Below are 16,774 nucleotides of genomic sequence, written 5' to 3' on the forward strand. Positions count from 1 at the left end.
GCAACGGGTTCAGGAGAAGTCGGATTACTTTGACTTTTTTCCATTTCAACTCTTTCACCATCTTGGTCTGGCACTTGCTCTGTCTGCTTTTCAGCACCATCTGCTTCTGGGAGAACCTCTGCTGAGCTAGGCTCTCCTGCTGTATCTGTCAAGATTGGTTCATGTGCACCTTCCTGTAATTCTTCACCTTTGTCTCTTACAGGGGTAATAGAACCATCTTCCACGAGCTCTGGTTCAACCTCAGGCTCTATTGGCTCTTTTTCTGGCTCAGGTGCGGCAACCTGTATCCCTGTTGTTGGTGCTCTCAACAACGCTTCTTCATGATCTGGCGGACATACCACTCTCTTTGTACGGCTCACGTGTATCCAGTTTGGAAGTCCAGCACACTTCACAGCTGTCGTAGTGGTTAACACCACCTGGTGAGGACCCCACCACTTTGACCTCTGCACCTGACCGGCCATGAGCTGCTGGTGTGGTAACTTTTGTGTTGCCCTGAACCCCCAACGGTGGGCTACCTTGGACCCAACTTTGAACCCTGTAAGTGTTATACTTACCTGTGAACTTAACATTTACTTACCTCCCCCAGGAACTGTTGAATTTTGCACTGTGTCCTATTTTTAAATAGCTTATTGCCATTTTTGCCAAAACTGTACATGCTATTGTGATGATTCAAAGTTCCTAAGATACCTGAGTGAAATACCTTTCATTTAAAGTATTGTTTGTAAATCTTGAACCTGTGCTTCTTAAAATAAACTAAGAAAATATATTTTTCTATATAAAAACCTATTGGCCTGGAATTTTCTTTGAGTGTGTGTTCCTCATTTATTGCCTGTGTGTGTACAACAAATGCTTAACACTAACCTCTGTTAAGCCTACTTCTCGACCACACTACCACAAAATAGAGCATTAGAATTATCTCTTTTTGCCACTATCTTACTTCTAAGGGGAACCCTTGGACTCTGTGCATACTATTTCTTACTTTGAAATAGTACACACAGAGCCAACTTCCTACAGTCAGGATATCAAACATGACTAGCAGTGTCACAACCTCAGTGTCTTCCTGGGCACGTGTCTATGTAGTGGCGTATGTGTTGTGTGTCCTACAGGGTTGCTGTGTGAATGTATATATAAGGGTTTCTGTAGTTACCAACAAGTAGGCCATTTCCATATTGTCCATCCTGGAAGTGTTGATTGATGGTGCAGTGACGGAAGATGAATAAATCATGCACACTCCCAGGATATTTTGCCACAATGTTGGTGATCAAACCCTGGTGATCCACAATGACCTGCACATTGATGAAGTGTGTGTGCTTCCTGTTGCGGTATAGATGCTCGGTTGCAGCAGGTGGTACAATCCGTACATGTGTGCAGTCAATGGCACCAAGCACGTGTGGGAAGCCGTTGATTTGGTAGAAGCCCTGTTTGGTCTCCTGCTGCTTCAGCTGTGTGTTGGGGAAGCTGATGTGGTGGGGTGTGAGGGAGATGATGGCATCCAGTAACTTGGGTAGGAAGGCAGAGAATGAGGGCTGTGAGATCCCAGCAACCAGGGCACCAATGGTTTTAAACAAGCCACTTGCCAACATGTGGAGGACAGCTAGCAGCTTGGTCTCTGATGGAATGATGTGGGGTGTCTGCAAGCTGGGTGCCAACTGTGGCTCAATGTGGCGCAGCAGCTGCTGACTGGCTTGCCAGTTGAGTCTGTACCTCTGGATGATGTCATGCTCCCTGAGGCCCAGAAGGGTTGTCCTGGTCCTGAATATCCTCTCCTGCCTTCTGCGTTGCCTTTGGGGTCCCTGCTGGTGTGGTGGAAGCTGCTGCTGTTGCTCCTGTGCTCTGCATCTTCATGCATGCTGGATGAAGAGCACCTCCATGTCTTCCGTTTTGAGCTCTGATGTTGCTTCTGTGTGTTTTCCTTAAGTAGTGGTGTGTTTACCCCATTTTAACGCCTGCCCTGACCCAGGCGTTATTTTAAAAAAAAATCATTTTCCGCCTCCGCCTCCCAGCCATGTGGCATTTTTGCACAGTAGGATAAATATGGCGCACAGGAGTTTAAGTCATTTTTTGGACGGGAACGCCTAACTTGCATGTCATTAACGCAAGGCGGTTTCACACATCCAGAAAATGACGCACACAGCGGAATTTTGGCGTTCGCGGGCTCGGGAGTCAAAGTATAAATATGGTGTAAGGTTTGCGCCGAATTTGCATTAAAGTTTTGACGCAAATTTGGCACAGACAGAGTATAAATATGCCCCCAAAGGTTTTAATAATCTGAGTACAGCTCCATATGTCTGGTTCCCAGGAGATGATGGTCCCATTCCTCAAATCCCCTTTCAATTACTAGTCCCCCTTTGTATGTAATGCTATATTGTATCTCACAGGGAGTGAACATACAATAGTGGGCCACCAAATGGACCTGACTAGTTTCTAGCTGTCTCTGTGATAATACTTCACCCACTAAAAATATGAAGCATCAGCCTTCAATAGAAAGGGCAGATTAACATCAGGGTTTAGTGAGAGGGATACATGAGAAAACTGTCTATTGTCATTTTGAAGGACTTCTGAGCGTAATTATGCCACAAGAATGGAACCCCCTTCTTCAACAAGCAAATGATAGGTTGGATAATCTCGGAATTTCTTTGAATAAAGTGTTTATAGAAATATGCTATGCCTAAGAAAGCTTTAAAACTCTTTGACATTGGTTGTGGCTGACCAGTGAGTTTTTTCTTGAGCCTTGCGAATATACATTTGAATCATTTTAGGGCTGATGATGTACCCCAAAGAAATCTAATTCTGACGCATGGAGGAGGCATATCTCGAGTTCAGCATATAGATTATCTTCTCTTATTCATTCAGTTATAGTGATCAAATCTATCTATCTATCTATCTATCTATCTATCTATCTATCTATCTATCTGTCTACCTATCTATCTATCATCTATCTATCTATCAACCTATCCATCCCTTATCGAACCCTAAACTCACAGACCCCTAAACTTTAAAAATAGCTGTACCACCCAAATACCTTTACCCACCCTAAAACCTAAAAATACCTAATACCGTTGCCACCTAAATACCATTACCCACCCTAAACCCTAAAAACATACCACCCAATACCCTTAAACACTCTTACACCCTAAAAATATCCTTACCACCCAATCATATGTACCCCAAACCCTAAAAATACCCTTACCAACCAAATACCCTTATTCACCCCTAAACTTCCAAAACACTTACCTCAAAATACCCTTACCCACTAAAAAACCTAAAAATAACCTTACCATCCAAATGACCTTACCCTAACCGTAAAAATATCCTTACCATCCAAATATCCTAACTCACCCTAAATCCTAAAAATACACTTACCATCCAAATACCCTTACCCAACCTAAATCCTAAAAATACCCTTACCACCCAAATACCCACCCTAATTCCTAAAAATATCCTTACCACCCAAATACCCTTACCAACCCTAAAACAGCCTTACCACCCAATACCATCACCCACCCCAAAGCCTAAAAAAAGTCTTCCCACTGAAATACCCTTACCCACCCCTAAATTCCAAAAACACCCAGTTCTTCCGACTCCATCCACCAAGCGGGGGCGGTGCATGGCAGCAAGCGCAAGACCCACTAACAATGTGCAAAACTCCACACTGTTACATATACAGCAAAGGAAAAAGCAGGCACTCTAAAACGGTGACACCACAAGATTTATTCTGCCTGGAGTGTTTCAACCGCAAAGGTTTTAATCATAGCCAAATACAGTGATTTAGTGCCCTATTTCCCATAAAAAAATATACACCCCTGTTCAATGAATATAAAAGAAAGCCTCACCAGGTCAGGGTTGTTTGAATATTCCATGATTTTTTCTTTACATAGTATAACACAGACAAATATTCAATTGTTATCCATCATATAATATCATTCTTTTTTCTAATCCACAATTAATAGTAGATTTGCAATGTTTCATGCAACACTTGATTTAAAAATTGTATATTAAACTCAGTGGCTATGATTGCAATATCGCATATATGAGACAACCTGTTTTGAAAATCGTGTATTAAGCCCAGTTACTAATTTTGCCTGGTGGATTTGTGCTATGTTTATGGACTTTTGGCAGCATATAAAAACATGGTGCAGCAAGTTTTTCTTTATTAGAAACTGAAACTCGTCCTCTGACAAAATGCCCTTATCCCCCCACTTAGAAAGCAGGGACTGGTAGCATACACTCAAATGTTTATATTCCATTAATCAAGATTTCTCATAGCAACCCAATAGTGCCAGCTGTCTTTTAGCCTCCTGTTGATATTTTGTTAGGTCCCGTAGGACCACATTACCGCCTTTATTTGCGGGTTTGATCACAGATGGGGTGGCCTTTCTAAGAGTGACCAAGGCCACCTGCTGACCTGTTGTTCAATTCCTCGCAAAATTATTACCACTGTCCTGCCTCACTTCCAATAAATAAAAAATGACAGTATCATGAAATGAATCAATATTATCATGGGGGTGCCGGGATTGCATATGGACTTAGGCCTATTATCATTCTTACAGGTCTTATCAGGTCTTATCAATTTCCAGTCAGAGATCACATAGAAAATCTCTCTCAGCATTCTAGGTTCTCTAACCAGTTTCCAATACTCTCAATGCTGCCAAGCCATCAATATCACCAATACATAAACCCCTTGTAACCTCCATAGAATCCAAATTACCAGCCAGATTTCCCTTCCCTGACATCCATGTGCCCATGTCTTTTAATTGAGTGAATATCTTTAGCAATTTCTATTTCCTGATAAATAGAAAAAGGTGAATATGAGTTCTTACATGATCAAAATTAGCAGTAGGACAAAAAGATAACCCATGTTTTAACAAAGAACGTTTGTCCGGTGTTAAAGTATGAAAAAATAAATTCACCACAGTTAATTTGTTCTCACCCATTATTTGTTCCTTTTGCTCTGCTGAGTATCCTTCGCATGTGGCCTATTGTTTCTCTGTGGATGTGCCTCCCCTTCTGACTTTTTCTCCTCCATCGGTGCAACTTTCTATTCCCTTTGGAGGTTTCCTCTGAAGATGTTGGTTCCGCTATGAAAAAACAATACTCCTCCAGATTAGTGAAAAGCTGCCCCACAGAACTGGCCATATATTGTTGAACCTCCAAATCCGAAACATTGTCAAAACTTGACTCAGATGTCAGTAACTCCTGTTGTTTTAGAGAGTTCATTTGTTGATTTTCTTTTCTGTTCAACTCATATTTTTTGCCAAATGTCAGGATACATCCTGTTGCATAATCTATGTTATCTCTGAGAAATGTCCTTTTTTAACCTTTACCTTAATCTCCTCCTCATATTTGCTCAATCACACTTCCATAGCCCTCAGGAAATTACAAACTAATTTTTTTGCAGGATTTTGATAAAATTAATGCTTTTAACTTACAAATCTCTGCACTTACTTGTTCCAACGCTAAAGCCTTTCACTACTCCACATTGTAATTTTCTAGCTTCAAAGCTGCAGCCCAGCTACAGCAAACACCTATGTCCTGGGGGTGGGCATCCTGGTAAATAGTGGGTGCCAGCCCTGGACAGTGGAGGTCCTCAGGGCCATCAGGGGCTTCTCAAGGGGGCTGTGTGGACCCCTCCAACATAGGCCCTGGGGAGGTGGTGATCTCCAGGGCTGCGGAGGGAACCGAGCGGCTCCCCCTGCTCATAATTTATTGTAGCCCTAGGTAGGTGGTGGTACAGGGGCTGTGAGGGGGGTCATCAGGCCTCCCACACATATTAAAACCATTTTTGCTCCAGTGGTGGTGGTCCCTGGGGCACACCCTCTCCACTCATAATTCATAATAGCCCTGGGGAGATGGTGGTCCCCGGGGCGGTGGGGGAGGACATCAGGCCATCAGCCTGAGCCCCCCATGGTCCTAGCTGGCTCCCCGCATCCTGTGGTGGCCAGCATTGCGCCCATAAGCAGGGAGCTACTTTAAATAGCAGATCCCTGCTTGCCGGAGCAATGTTTGCAACACAGATGAAAACTCCACTTTCTATAAGAGGGTCTGTTTGACAGCACCCGCTTACAGAAAGTGGAGTTATGTTTGCTTTTGCTTTCTGGGAACTGTCAGCTCCCAACAAGCAAAAGCAAACATCTATGTCCCGGGGGTGGGAACCCTGGGACATGGGAGCTGGCCCTCAGGGTTGCAGTCCCCAGGGCCATGTAAGGCTCCAGGGGGGCCGTATGTGGCCCCCTCCGTTGTTGTACTTGCCACGGGTGGTCCCTGGGGCCCACAAGGGACACCCTTCATTCTTTTATTTTAGCCCTGGGGAGATGGTGCTCCCCAGGATTGCGGGGGTGCATCCTCTCCCCGCATTTTATCCAATATTTGCCCTGGGGAGGTGGTAGTCCCCAAGTCCGTGGGAGGGATATGCACCCCCGCATTTAATTCTATGTTTGCCCCAGGAAGATGGTGGTACCCGGGGCTGTGGGGGGGCCATGGCCCCTCTGCATATAATTGAAAGATAGCCCTGAGGAGGTGGCTGTCCCTAGGGCAGCTGGGGTGCCATGCGGGCCCCCCAGATTTTCATCTCTGATTGCCTGGGGGTTGGCAGTTCCCTAGGCTCTTACAAGCCCTAGGAGGGGGTCCAATGTGCCTCCCTTCTTTTTAAAGCCCCCACTGCTCTCAGGACCTGGCCCAACCTGGGGGCAAAATAAAAGAAAAAAGGCGTGAGATGGCCCTTTTTGTAAAAAAAAAAAAAAAAAAAAATCTCAGAAAAATCTGCGGATCCATCCGCAGACTTTTCTAAAACTTGTTAAGAAAATATGCCTGTTAGCCCTGACGGTGCACATGGGGGAGCTCTAGACCAAAGCTAGAGGCTCAGGGTGACCCTACCTTTCTTTTTTTAATCAAGATAGCTGTCAACAATTCCTTTTTGATGTGTTGGCAGCCAATCAGCACGGGGACAGTTGGATGTGCAGAGTATCCGCATACCCAGGTATCTATAGTTTGTTCCCTTTAATATCTCTAAAACCACTAAATGCATTTACACAAACTCACAGAAAGCATACTGTGTAGACCAAGACCTAGCTTTCTGGCAGATTTGGTGTAATTCCGTTCAGCGGTTCTTGCTGTAGTCATGTTCAAAATCCCTATGGGAAAATGAATGGGGAAAAGGCATTTTGGGACCTTCCCTTTTTCTCAGCCCACTTGATGAATTGTCCCAAAACGTTTCAGACAGCAGCTGAACTGACAAAAGTATACATTTTGAAAATTTTGTAAAGATTCTTTAAGCGGAGCCAAAGTTATAGGCAAAATAAAAAACACTCTGACTATGGAAACTATATATATATATATATCATAGAAATTCAAAATTACACTTAAAAAAAAGGTTGCAGGGACGTTATAGTTAGGTTCTAAATTTACTTGCACAAAACCAGAGCAATTCAGCAGTTATAGTTCGACTCATTTGAAGTAACTATAGCTCGTGACCTAAGGTAACTTTAACTCGTGCCCCCACCATGCATAGTTTTTTCTTCAGTAATTTGACTGCTAATGTTTTATTGATATTTTTATTAACAATATAAAAGTTGTCATTAATGCTGTAATATCTGGGCAACTAGCAGTGCATGGCGAGGTTGGAAGTTATAGTTACCTTAAGCTTTAGGTCCCCAGGGCTGTGGTGAGGCTGTACTGGCTTCCCCCGTTACAAATACACATTTTTCCCCAGGGACGTGGTGGTCCCCAGGTCACGGGTGGACCGTGAGCCCCCCCCCCACATATTTTAACATCATCACCCCGAGGGGGGTGCTGGTCCTAGGGATTAATATAAGCTCCCAGGCGTCTGCTGTAGCTTTTTTTTTTTAAATCATGTAAAAATTTGTGGCTCTGCCTCCAAATTTCACTGTGATTCAAGAAAAAAATATTTTTATGCCTGGGAGGGTCACTGGGGGACCCCGGCATCAAGGGTAGAGGGGTGGGGCAACCACCATGGTTTCCATGGTGTTAGAAATGCCACGGAAACCATGGCAGTAGGCCCTACCGGTGACAGGCAATTCCTTCCCTGTCACTGGTAGGCAGCTCACCCACCCTCCAAACACTCTCCAAACACCCCCTATATCCACACTCCCACCTTCCGATCCTCTCACCGCCCCATATACGCACACACCCGCAGACACGCACCATGCATACACCCACTCACTCACACTGGCATACACGCATTCATACGTGCATACATCCAGTCATGCTCACACACATTCGTTCACACATTCACAATGACATGCAGACACGTACTCACATCACCATTCTTACACATATTCACACACATGCATATTCCCACGCAAACAACACTACACACATAGACACATTCACGCACACACTCACACACTCACACATTCATGCACACAACCTGATACACACACACACAACACCCTACTCCCCTGTCGGAAGCCCAACTAACCTTCTTCCAGGTGGTCTTCCGGCAGCGAACGGGAAGGGGCGCTGCTACTGCCAGCAGCGCCCTCCAGCAGAACACCGCCAGCCCGGCGATAGGTGGTTTTTACCACCAATGACATAATGAGGGCCTACATAATCGTGTTCCAACCATTGATAGCCAAGCAGTTCTGTAGATCAGCAACTTTCTTCTCTGGCATACTGTCCATCACAAAAAGGATCTGCATGTCTTCTGCATACATGAGCACCCTCAATCTGGTTATTGAATCAGCTGAGCCAAGGGTGCCATGTAGAAGCTGAAAAATAATGGGGATAATATGTATATATATATTTATATATATATATGTTAAAATCATTGAGATACTTCTACAACGATCTCAACATAAAAGTTCCAAGCTCCATCGGAGAGCTTTTATCAGACAGAAAGCTGCAAAAGCATTTTAATGCCACTCCTTTCCACAAGGATGGGGGTAATGTGATTAAAATTATTTAGGCTTTGGATGAGGCGTCGTCTGGTATTTAGAAACACCTTACGGGGTGCCAATCTGGAGTCTAGGAAGCCAGGGAGCAGGGATTTACTGCCATCCAGATGCAAGAGTATGTAACCTTGAACAGCATTTCTGACGTCCCTGTCTGGAAGGTGTGGTTTGGCATTAATAGCTGGTGCCAAGCGGTCAATTGTTTTTGGCAATGTGTTCCTTGAGGTGAGCTTGTTGCCCAGTGATTTGCATTCAGTAAAATTTCGGATATGAGTGGTCAAGTTTAATGCCAGCTGAACCAGGTTTGTACTGTTTCACATTTTTTATTCTTTGCATTTGACAGAAATCCTGTCTTTGTTGTGTTGAGTAAAATATTACTAACCCTTCTGCTAACAAAACCTAATGGTGAACTTAACCCTAATTGTAGGAACCTGCCTTACCTGCCCTATAAATATTACCGGAGTGGGCACTCAAACTGAAGACCATAGAAATAAATATTGAAGGGGCCAAAGGCTGTATCAAAATCCTGTTCATCAGTTAAAAGAAAGGACAAGCTGTACTAAAATTTTCAATGGTAGCAAACACTCTAATTCACTATGTTTGAGGGTTTGTGACCACTAAAACGTTTTTAGAATGTACTTAAGTGATTTAAAGATTGTGAGGCATATTTAGAAGGACGTGGCGCATCAGTGCTGATATGCCAGTTTTCTTGTGTCGCCCTTGCCTCACCTAATAACAACATGGGTGTGCTGTATTTATAATACAGCGCACCATGGCAGTCGTTAGGAAAATAGTGTCAGAATTTTTTATGCTATTTTGGCACTTTGCTGCACTAGCATCAAAAAATGTGACGCTGGTGCAGAAAAGTGCACGGATGCCCATAGGTTTCTATGGGTGCATCATTTTAACACCTGCTTTGAGAAGACGTTAAAAATGATGCCAAAAATGGCACAGTGAAATCTTGTAGATTTCACTATCCCATTTTTGCGGGTCTCCTAGCCCTGGAACACCTCCCGGTGCAAGTGAGTGCTAAGTGGTGCAATGCTAGCATTGAGCCAGCCACTTTGTTAAGATGGCGTGGCAAAGAAGCCTTCCTAACACCACATTAGCATGAAAAAAGGACACTAATGTGACGCAGGTAGGCGCTAGGGGCTTGTAAATATGCCCTTTAGATTTTCCCAAATTGTTATATGCATTTCCATATGGTTCACAATTTAGAACGTGCGTTATGGGCGTTCTACAAAATTTTTAATTGCTATATGTATCAATGGTTTTCAACCATGGGTCTTGGTGCAAATATTTGAAAAGATGCAGACTCCCGATTTGGTTGGTAAGTAATTCGCAATGGAGAAAGGGTCCCCTTTGATTGTAAATCATGGTGGCAGCTTTACAGGGAATAGGCAGCTGGGATCATTGCCAACTCTCACCGAAGTTTTCATTTGTGTTATGAAACTTGAGCGTTTAAGAAAATTCACTCAAAATACATGCTCGGTTCCTCTGCTATGATGGAGGAGCATTGTCCCCCCGCCAGAAGCTGCAAAACGTTTACAATAAAACAATAATAAACTATGTTTATTATAGTTTTTTTGTAAAAGGGGCGGGCCATGGGCTATGACGATCAGGGAAGGAGAGTGCACAGCACTTTCCTCAGTGTACATGTATGTTTGGCCGGCCGTCTCAGGCTAGCCAAACCCACATGTGCACTTTGCTCTCTCCAACCCAGCACTGTGTTGATGGGTTGGAGACAGCAGACAGAAATCCAAATGCTGCTGTCATGGGAGCCGGATTCAGAGAAGCAGAGTGGTGGTGGCGGAGGCGGCAGCGGGTAATCAGTTAAGTGTTTTTTTTAATTAATTTTCTCTCCCCCCAACCTCTGCCCCCTTGTCATCCTGCCCCTTCAACGCGCCACCAGCCACTCCAGGCAAAATACAAATCTAATAAACCTTGCATGTTCCCCGCAAATATAGCCAATTGGAGGGGCTAGGAATTTGTGACCTGCCTAATATTCATTTTGCAGGCATTTCTGTTTCCCTCTGCATCATTATTTTATGAACCATGATAGAGCGGAACGTGGTACCCATTTACCTGCGTTCGGACGCTCTCTAGGTCGATGAATCTTTTGACTAAGTGGGAACTCTCTGTACTCTTAATCGATCAATCACCTTAAATCGATAATCAATAACGAGCATAAGCAACACCTTGAACAACATAACACTTAACAATTAATCCAGAATACATTTCGGCGAACCCTGACCTTTCAGCCAGGAATAACCACACCAGCTTATTGCAAAGTTAGTGAATTTATTTCCCTATATTAACAAAGCTAGCACAATATAAATGTGTCTCAACACCAAATGATAAACATAAATGAACATTAATAGCTGTCCATATCGTCGAAACAAGTGTAATCTATGTAGCATTTGAATCACAAGGCACTCGATAGTGGCAATGCAAAGCACTAATACGATAATCTGTAATGGGCTAATTGCGTACATTTAGTCAGCATAACAAGATCTCAAATTGCATCGTGCGACATATGGAATCCTCATCTAACCTCAAATTAGCATCAGCATGTGGGACTTCATGCAAAAAAAAACAATTTGGCAACATCAATTTAGAAAACTCCTAGCTAGGGTCCTTATCAAAATCAGCAGTTGGTTACCTAAAAGAAACACAATGCAATTTTACAATTTCCTTTCATAATTACCAATTCCGATCAGCAATCAATGAATTCTTCGTCTCACAGGTATCGTTTCTCGATCAGCATAGGGCCGGGACAAAGGGGCAGGGGTGAACGGGGCAATTGCCTCACGGCGGTAAGATAATATTATTACTTCATGCAAAGGGGCAAATCAAAGTTAAAGTCTCTAGGGCAAGAATCATTAAAGTCTCTTTCTCTCGACTAGAGAAAGCATCAAAGTCTCTCAAAATGGCGTCGCAGCAAAATGGGTCATAGTAGCTACGAAGTCAAAATGGCGGGATGTCCGAAGATAGAGAGAGAGCTTCCCTCTCGTGCACCTGGGTTTTATAGACAACAGTTCAAGTCCTGTAGGGTCTCCATTGGAGGGTTCATAGGTTAGCTTCAAATTGACCAATCAAAAACGACAGTTCTCAAGCTTTTACTTAAGCATACATTATCCTTGGAGATGGATACACAAGTTGCAACATTGTTTCTCGATTAGCTTACTCTCAGAGGCTCCATTGTCCGCACCTGCAAGCCGACCTTGAATTAAGGAGAAAATATGCCATGCTGGCACCAACTTTAAGATAAGCATGTGAACAGTTTCTGTGGAAAAATACAGCTTCAAGCAGAAATACACGTTTAATAGCACAGTGGAAAAATACGAACATCTAAACCGTGAGACCAGGCAACTAGGCCAAAGCCTCCGCTAAAGTAATGCTAAGCTAAGGCATTTCAAATAAGCAAATCGTAGCACACGTTTATGATTATGTCGGATTAGTGCAATTCTAATACACCACGTTATATAAAGCACGCGTATAAATGATGGCAAACTACTCTGAGGGCACATTTTGTCCCCGTACAATCTTTATTAATTCGGTTAATGTCACACATGATTATTTCAGCACTACGTTTATGCGTTAATAAATCAAAACCTTCATTTTCTGCTTCATCAATCCCTCCTCTGATGACTACTTGTCATCACACAAATTTAGCCCACAAATTTTTATCCCATTAAAATTCTGTCAGCTCCCTTTTCCTTTTAGTTCCCCTAGTTTGCTCTTTGTATTCTTCTGCCATTCTTTTCATTATTTTCTCCTCCTTTCTTCTTTTAATTCTCTCCATAATCATTATTATTCCCCTTTTTATTCCCCAAATTCCAAATACACAAATTATCACTATTAATATCCCTTCTATTATTTTCAATAATATTCCATTCCAAATTCCCCCAATCCAATGTCCCACTGAAGCAAGTCCCTTTCCAACCTTCTCCCACACTCCTGGTTCTTTCAGTTCCTTCAAATCTGCACTTTCTTTTGTTAGATTAGCAAGCATAGTTTTAATTTTCACACTATTATCAGGTATATAGGTGCAGCAGTGACGTGCACCAATCATTTTGCAAACGCCTCCATCCTTTGCTAAAAGAATGTCTAAAGCAAGCCTATTTTGAAGAGTCATAGCTCTTTCCGCTGCAAGTTCAGCATCCATCAGGATTATAGCACCTGAAAACTTTGTCAGCATGTTATCCACTATAGTAGACAACTTTCTTATTTTGATGGAATTCAGCACAACTCCTAATGAAGGAATCATGGCTCCAAATATATCACCTACCACAGCAGCTGCGGTCTCTCTTTTCTGGATACGATGGGATCCAGATGTCTTTTGAATCATCGATACGTCATCCAGCTGATAAACCTTTGGAAACACTATACCCAAATAACATCTTTCCCACCATCCCTTTGGAAGACGATAATAGGCATTATGCCCACAAATGTAATACACCCCTGGAATGACAGGGTCAAGTCCGTCCATCATGAATGTCCATTTGGCCTTAAAGATAAACGTATGTTTGCATTCACTCGCTCCTACAAAAATATTGTCATAATAAGATTCACCTCGATATATACAAAATTTCCCTACATGCCAAGCATCTAAAGCAATTTTCCCTTGTGTCTTTATAGCAGCAAAATCATAATTATCTACCGAAGTCCTCTTATGCAGTTCTTTTTCTAATTTCGCCTTCATTTGAGCCCTTCTATCATCTGTGCGATCTAAAAAGCTTATTTCTACAGCAGAGACGGAGCAAGTAAGGTTCTCCCTATGAGCATGAGCCGTTTCAAAAGGTTGCATTGGCTCGAAAAAATCCCTCATAATTTTGTAATCCCAATATTTTGCAGTCTCGCTCAGCTGCGCTATTATAGGGACATAAGCAAAGGTAACATCATAATTTGAGAAAAAATACTGTATGTTAGATTGACCATAAAACCTAGACATTACTATACTACATGTAATCCCATATGTAAGAGGCATGTGGTGATAAGTCACCCCTTCCTTTACTGATGTCGGTATCTGGGTACACACATAACAATCTTTCGCATCCATAGTCTCAACATACTCTGTTAGTAAGCGATAGAAAACGTTATACGAAAGCTCTTTCTTATCATGCAAGAGCCTCTCATCCATTGCTAGTCTTTTCAATGGTGTTAGTTCAGTGACAGTAACAGGAACAATAGTAGAAGCAGCAATAGTCTCATTCTCACCCTTTCCATGCATTCCAAACACAATTGCCATTATTATTAGTACACATGTTAGTACCAAGCCTATACACACGTATTTACAATACTTCTTTCTATTGTTTTGCATAGCGTACCCAGGCATGATCTGTATAGAATCAGAAAGCTAGAAGCACTTATAAATGAAACTACTTAGCAATTCAGTTACAAAGCTTGAACGAGCACAATGTTCACACCGTCTTCTTCAAAAGGCCAGTCACTTTTCGGTTAGCAGCATTTGTCTCAATTCGGTTTAGCAATGTCTCAGCTGGTTGTTTGTCTCACGTCAGATTGCAGCAAGCAATGCCATTTACCACCGTTTCAATCAACAGAGTCTATGAAACTTTTCTTTTCTATTGGTATCTCTTCTTCTTCTTCGTTCTCAATGCTTAGAGATACAAACTCATCGGTCCAATCATCATTGACTGCATATGCCCATTCAGGACCGGAATACCTCTTGTTTGGTATCCTTTTCCTTTTCAATTTTGCTTCTCTCTTTAATTCTGCTTCGCTGTCACTCTCCTCCTTCGCCAAGTCTTTTTCTTCACTTGACGATTGTTCCACGACGGTCACTTCCTTTCTTTTCTCTTTCACTTTCGGCCTTCCTCCTTCGTTCAAACCTTCTTTACCCTTTTCTTTTATCGGTGAGATACTTAGTCTTCTTTTTGCACCGTGTCCATTTGATGGACCTGCGATCTTTTCTGTAGAGGTTTGAGCTTTTTCGTTCTGCTCTTCTTTGTCCCCACCTTCAGGGGAATCAGTCACGTTTTCCTTCTCTTTTTCTGTATCGTCTGTTTCTGGGAAAGCCCCCTTCTGCTCAGGCTCTCCTGCCTTCTCACTCTCTTCGAGCCCTTCGTCACCGTTACTTTCTTCAGGCTCTGTATCACTTTCAGCTGCTTCAGGTTCCTTGTCACCTTCAGCTGCTTCAGGCTTTTTGCTACCCTCAGCTGCTTCAGGCTCTTTGTCACCTGCAGCTTCTTCGTCGCTGTCTGAACTTTCTCCTTGGTCTTCCCCAAGCGAGTCGGACTCTTCGTTCTCCAATAATATCTCTTTTTCTCCTGTTGCTGCCTGTTCGCTTTCAGTTCGCTTTTGTTCTTTCTCAGCACTCGGCACTGTTTTATCAGGCACTGGTATTTTCAGCGCTTCAACTTCCTCATCTGTGGGACACAGCACCTTCTTTGTATGACTGGCGTGAATCCAGTTGGGAACCCCCGCGCACTTCACAGCGGTAGTTGTCGTCAGGATCACTTGGAAAGGGCCTTTCCAACGGGGTTCCAGGCACGACTTCCTCACGTGCTTCTTTATCACGACCCAGTCACCTGCTTTCAGTGCGTGTCCTGGACCTTGGATCGGTGGCAGGGTGGTCGCTTCCACCTGGTGAGAGAAAGAGCGAACCACGTCAGCCAGACCTTTGCAGTAGTCTAACACCATATCATCTGTAATATTCAAAAGCATGTTTGCGGGAACTGCAGGAAGTCTCATAGCCCTGCCCATGAGAATTTCGTGCGGAGACAATCCAGTTTTTCTATCCGGAGTGTTTCTCATTGACATTAGCACTAAGGGCAATGCGTCAGGCCATTTCAAATTTGTTGATGCACATATTTTTGCCATTCTCGACTTCAGCGTACCATTCATCTGCTCCACCAGTCCTGATGCCTCAGGGCGAAAGCTACAGTGCAGCTTTTGCTCAATGTTCAGTGCTTCGCAAAGTAACTTCATCTCCTCGTTATTGAAGTGACTTCCCCTATCTGATTCTAAAGAGATCGGGAATCCGAAACGTGGTATTAACTCCCTCAATAATAGCTTGGCAACTGTAAGACTGTCATTTCTACGTGTGGGGTATGCCTCAATCCAATGACTAAAAATGCACACAATCACCAACACATATCTTAAACCTCCATGCACAGGCATCTCAATGAAGTCCATCTGCATACGACTAAAAGGACCGCTTGCCCTACCAAGGTGACTCGCGTTCACAACTGTTCCCTTTCCTGGGTTCATCTGCTGGCAAGTGACACATCGATGGCAAACTGCTTCTGCAGCTTGACGAAATCTGGGGTTAAACCAATCAGTTTTGAACAATCTTATCATGGCATCTCTCCCTAGGTGAGCTTTCCCATGATAGAACCGCGCAAGCTGTGATAAGAGACTATTTGGCAAAACAAATTTTCCCTCATGTGTAACCCATAGCTCGTCTTGTCTCTTTATACATTGTGATTTAATCCAGGAATCTCTTTCATCCTCCCTGACATTATTCTGTAGTGCTTTTAGTTCTTCTATTGTATCTACGACCTTCAAGGCAAATGCTTCAGCTGGTTCAAGTTCTGGTTCACTTATTGTATTCCAATCATCCCTTAACAATATACAGTTCAAGGCACAAAATCTTGCGACTTGATCTGCATAGGCATTTCCCAGAGACACATAATCCTGTCCTTTCGTGTGAGCACTGCACTTTACCACTGCAACTTCAGCTGGTACTTGAATGGCATGTAACAACTCCCTTATTCTCTCCCCATTTTTCACTGGGGATCCTGAAGAAGTCAGGAAACCTCTCTGTGACCACAGTTGTCCAAAGTCATGCACAATCCCAAACCCGTATTGGCTATCAGTGTAAATGGTGACTTTCATCAATG

This window comes from Pleurodeles waltl, chromosome 8, assembly GCF_031143425.1.
Source record: "Pleurodeles waltl isolate 20211129_DDA chromosome 8, aPleWal1.hap1.20221129, whole genome shotgun sequence".
In the NCBI taxonomy this organism is placed as follows: Eukaryota; Metazoa; Chordata; class Amphibia; order Caudata; family Salamandridae; genus Pleurodeles; species Pleurodeles waltl.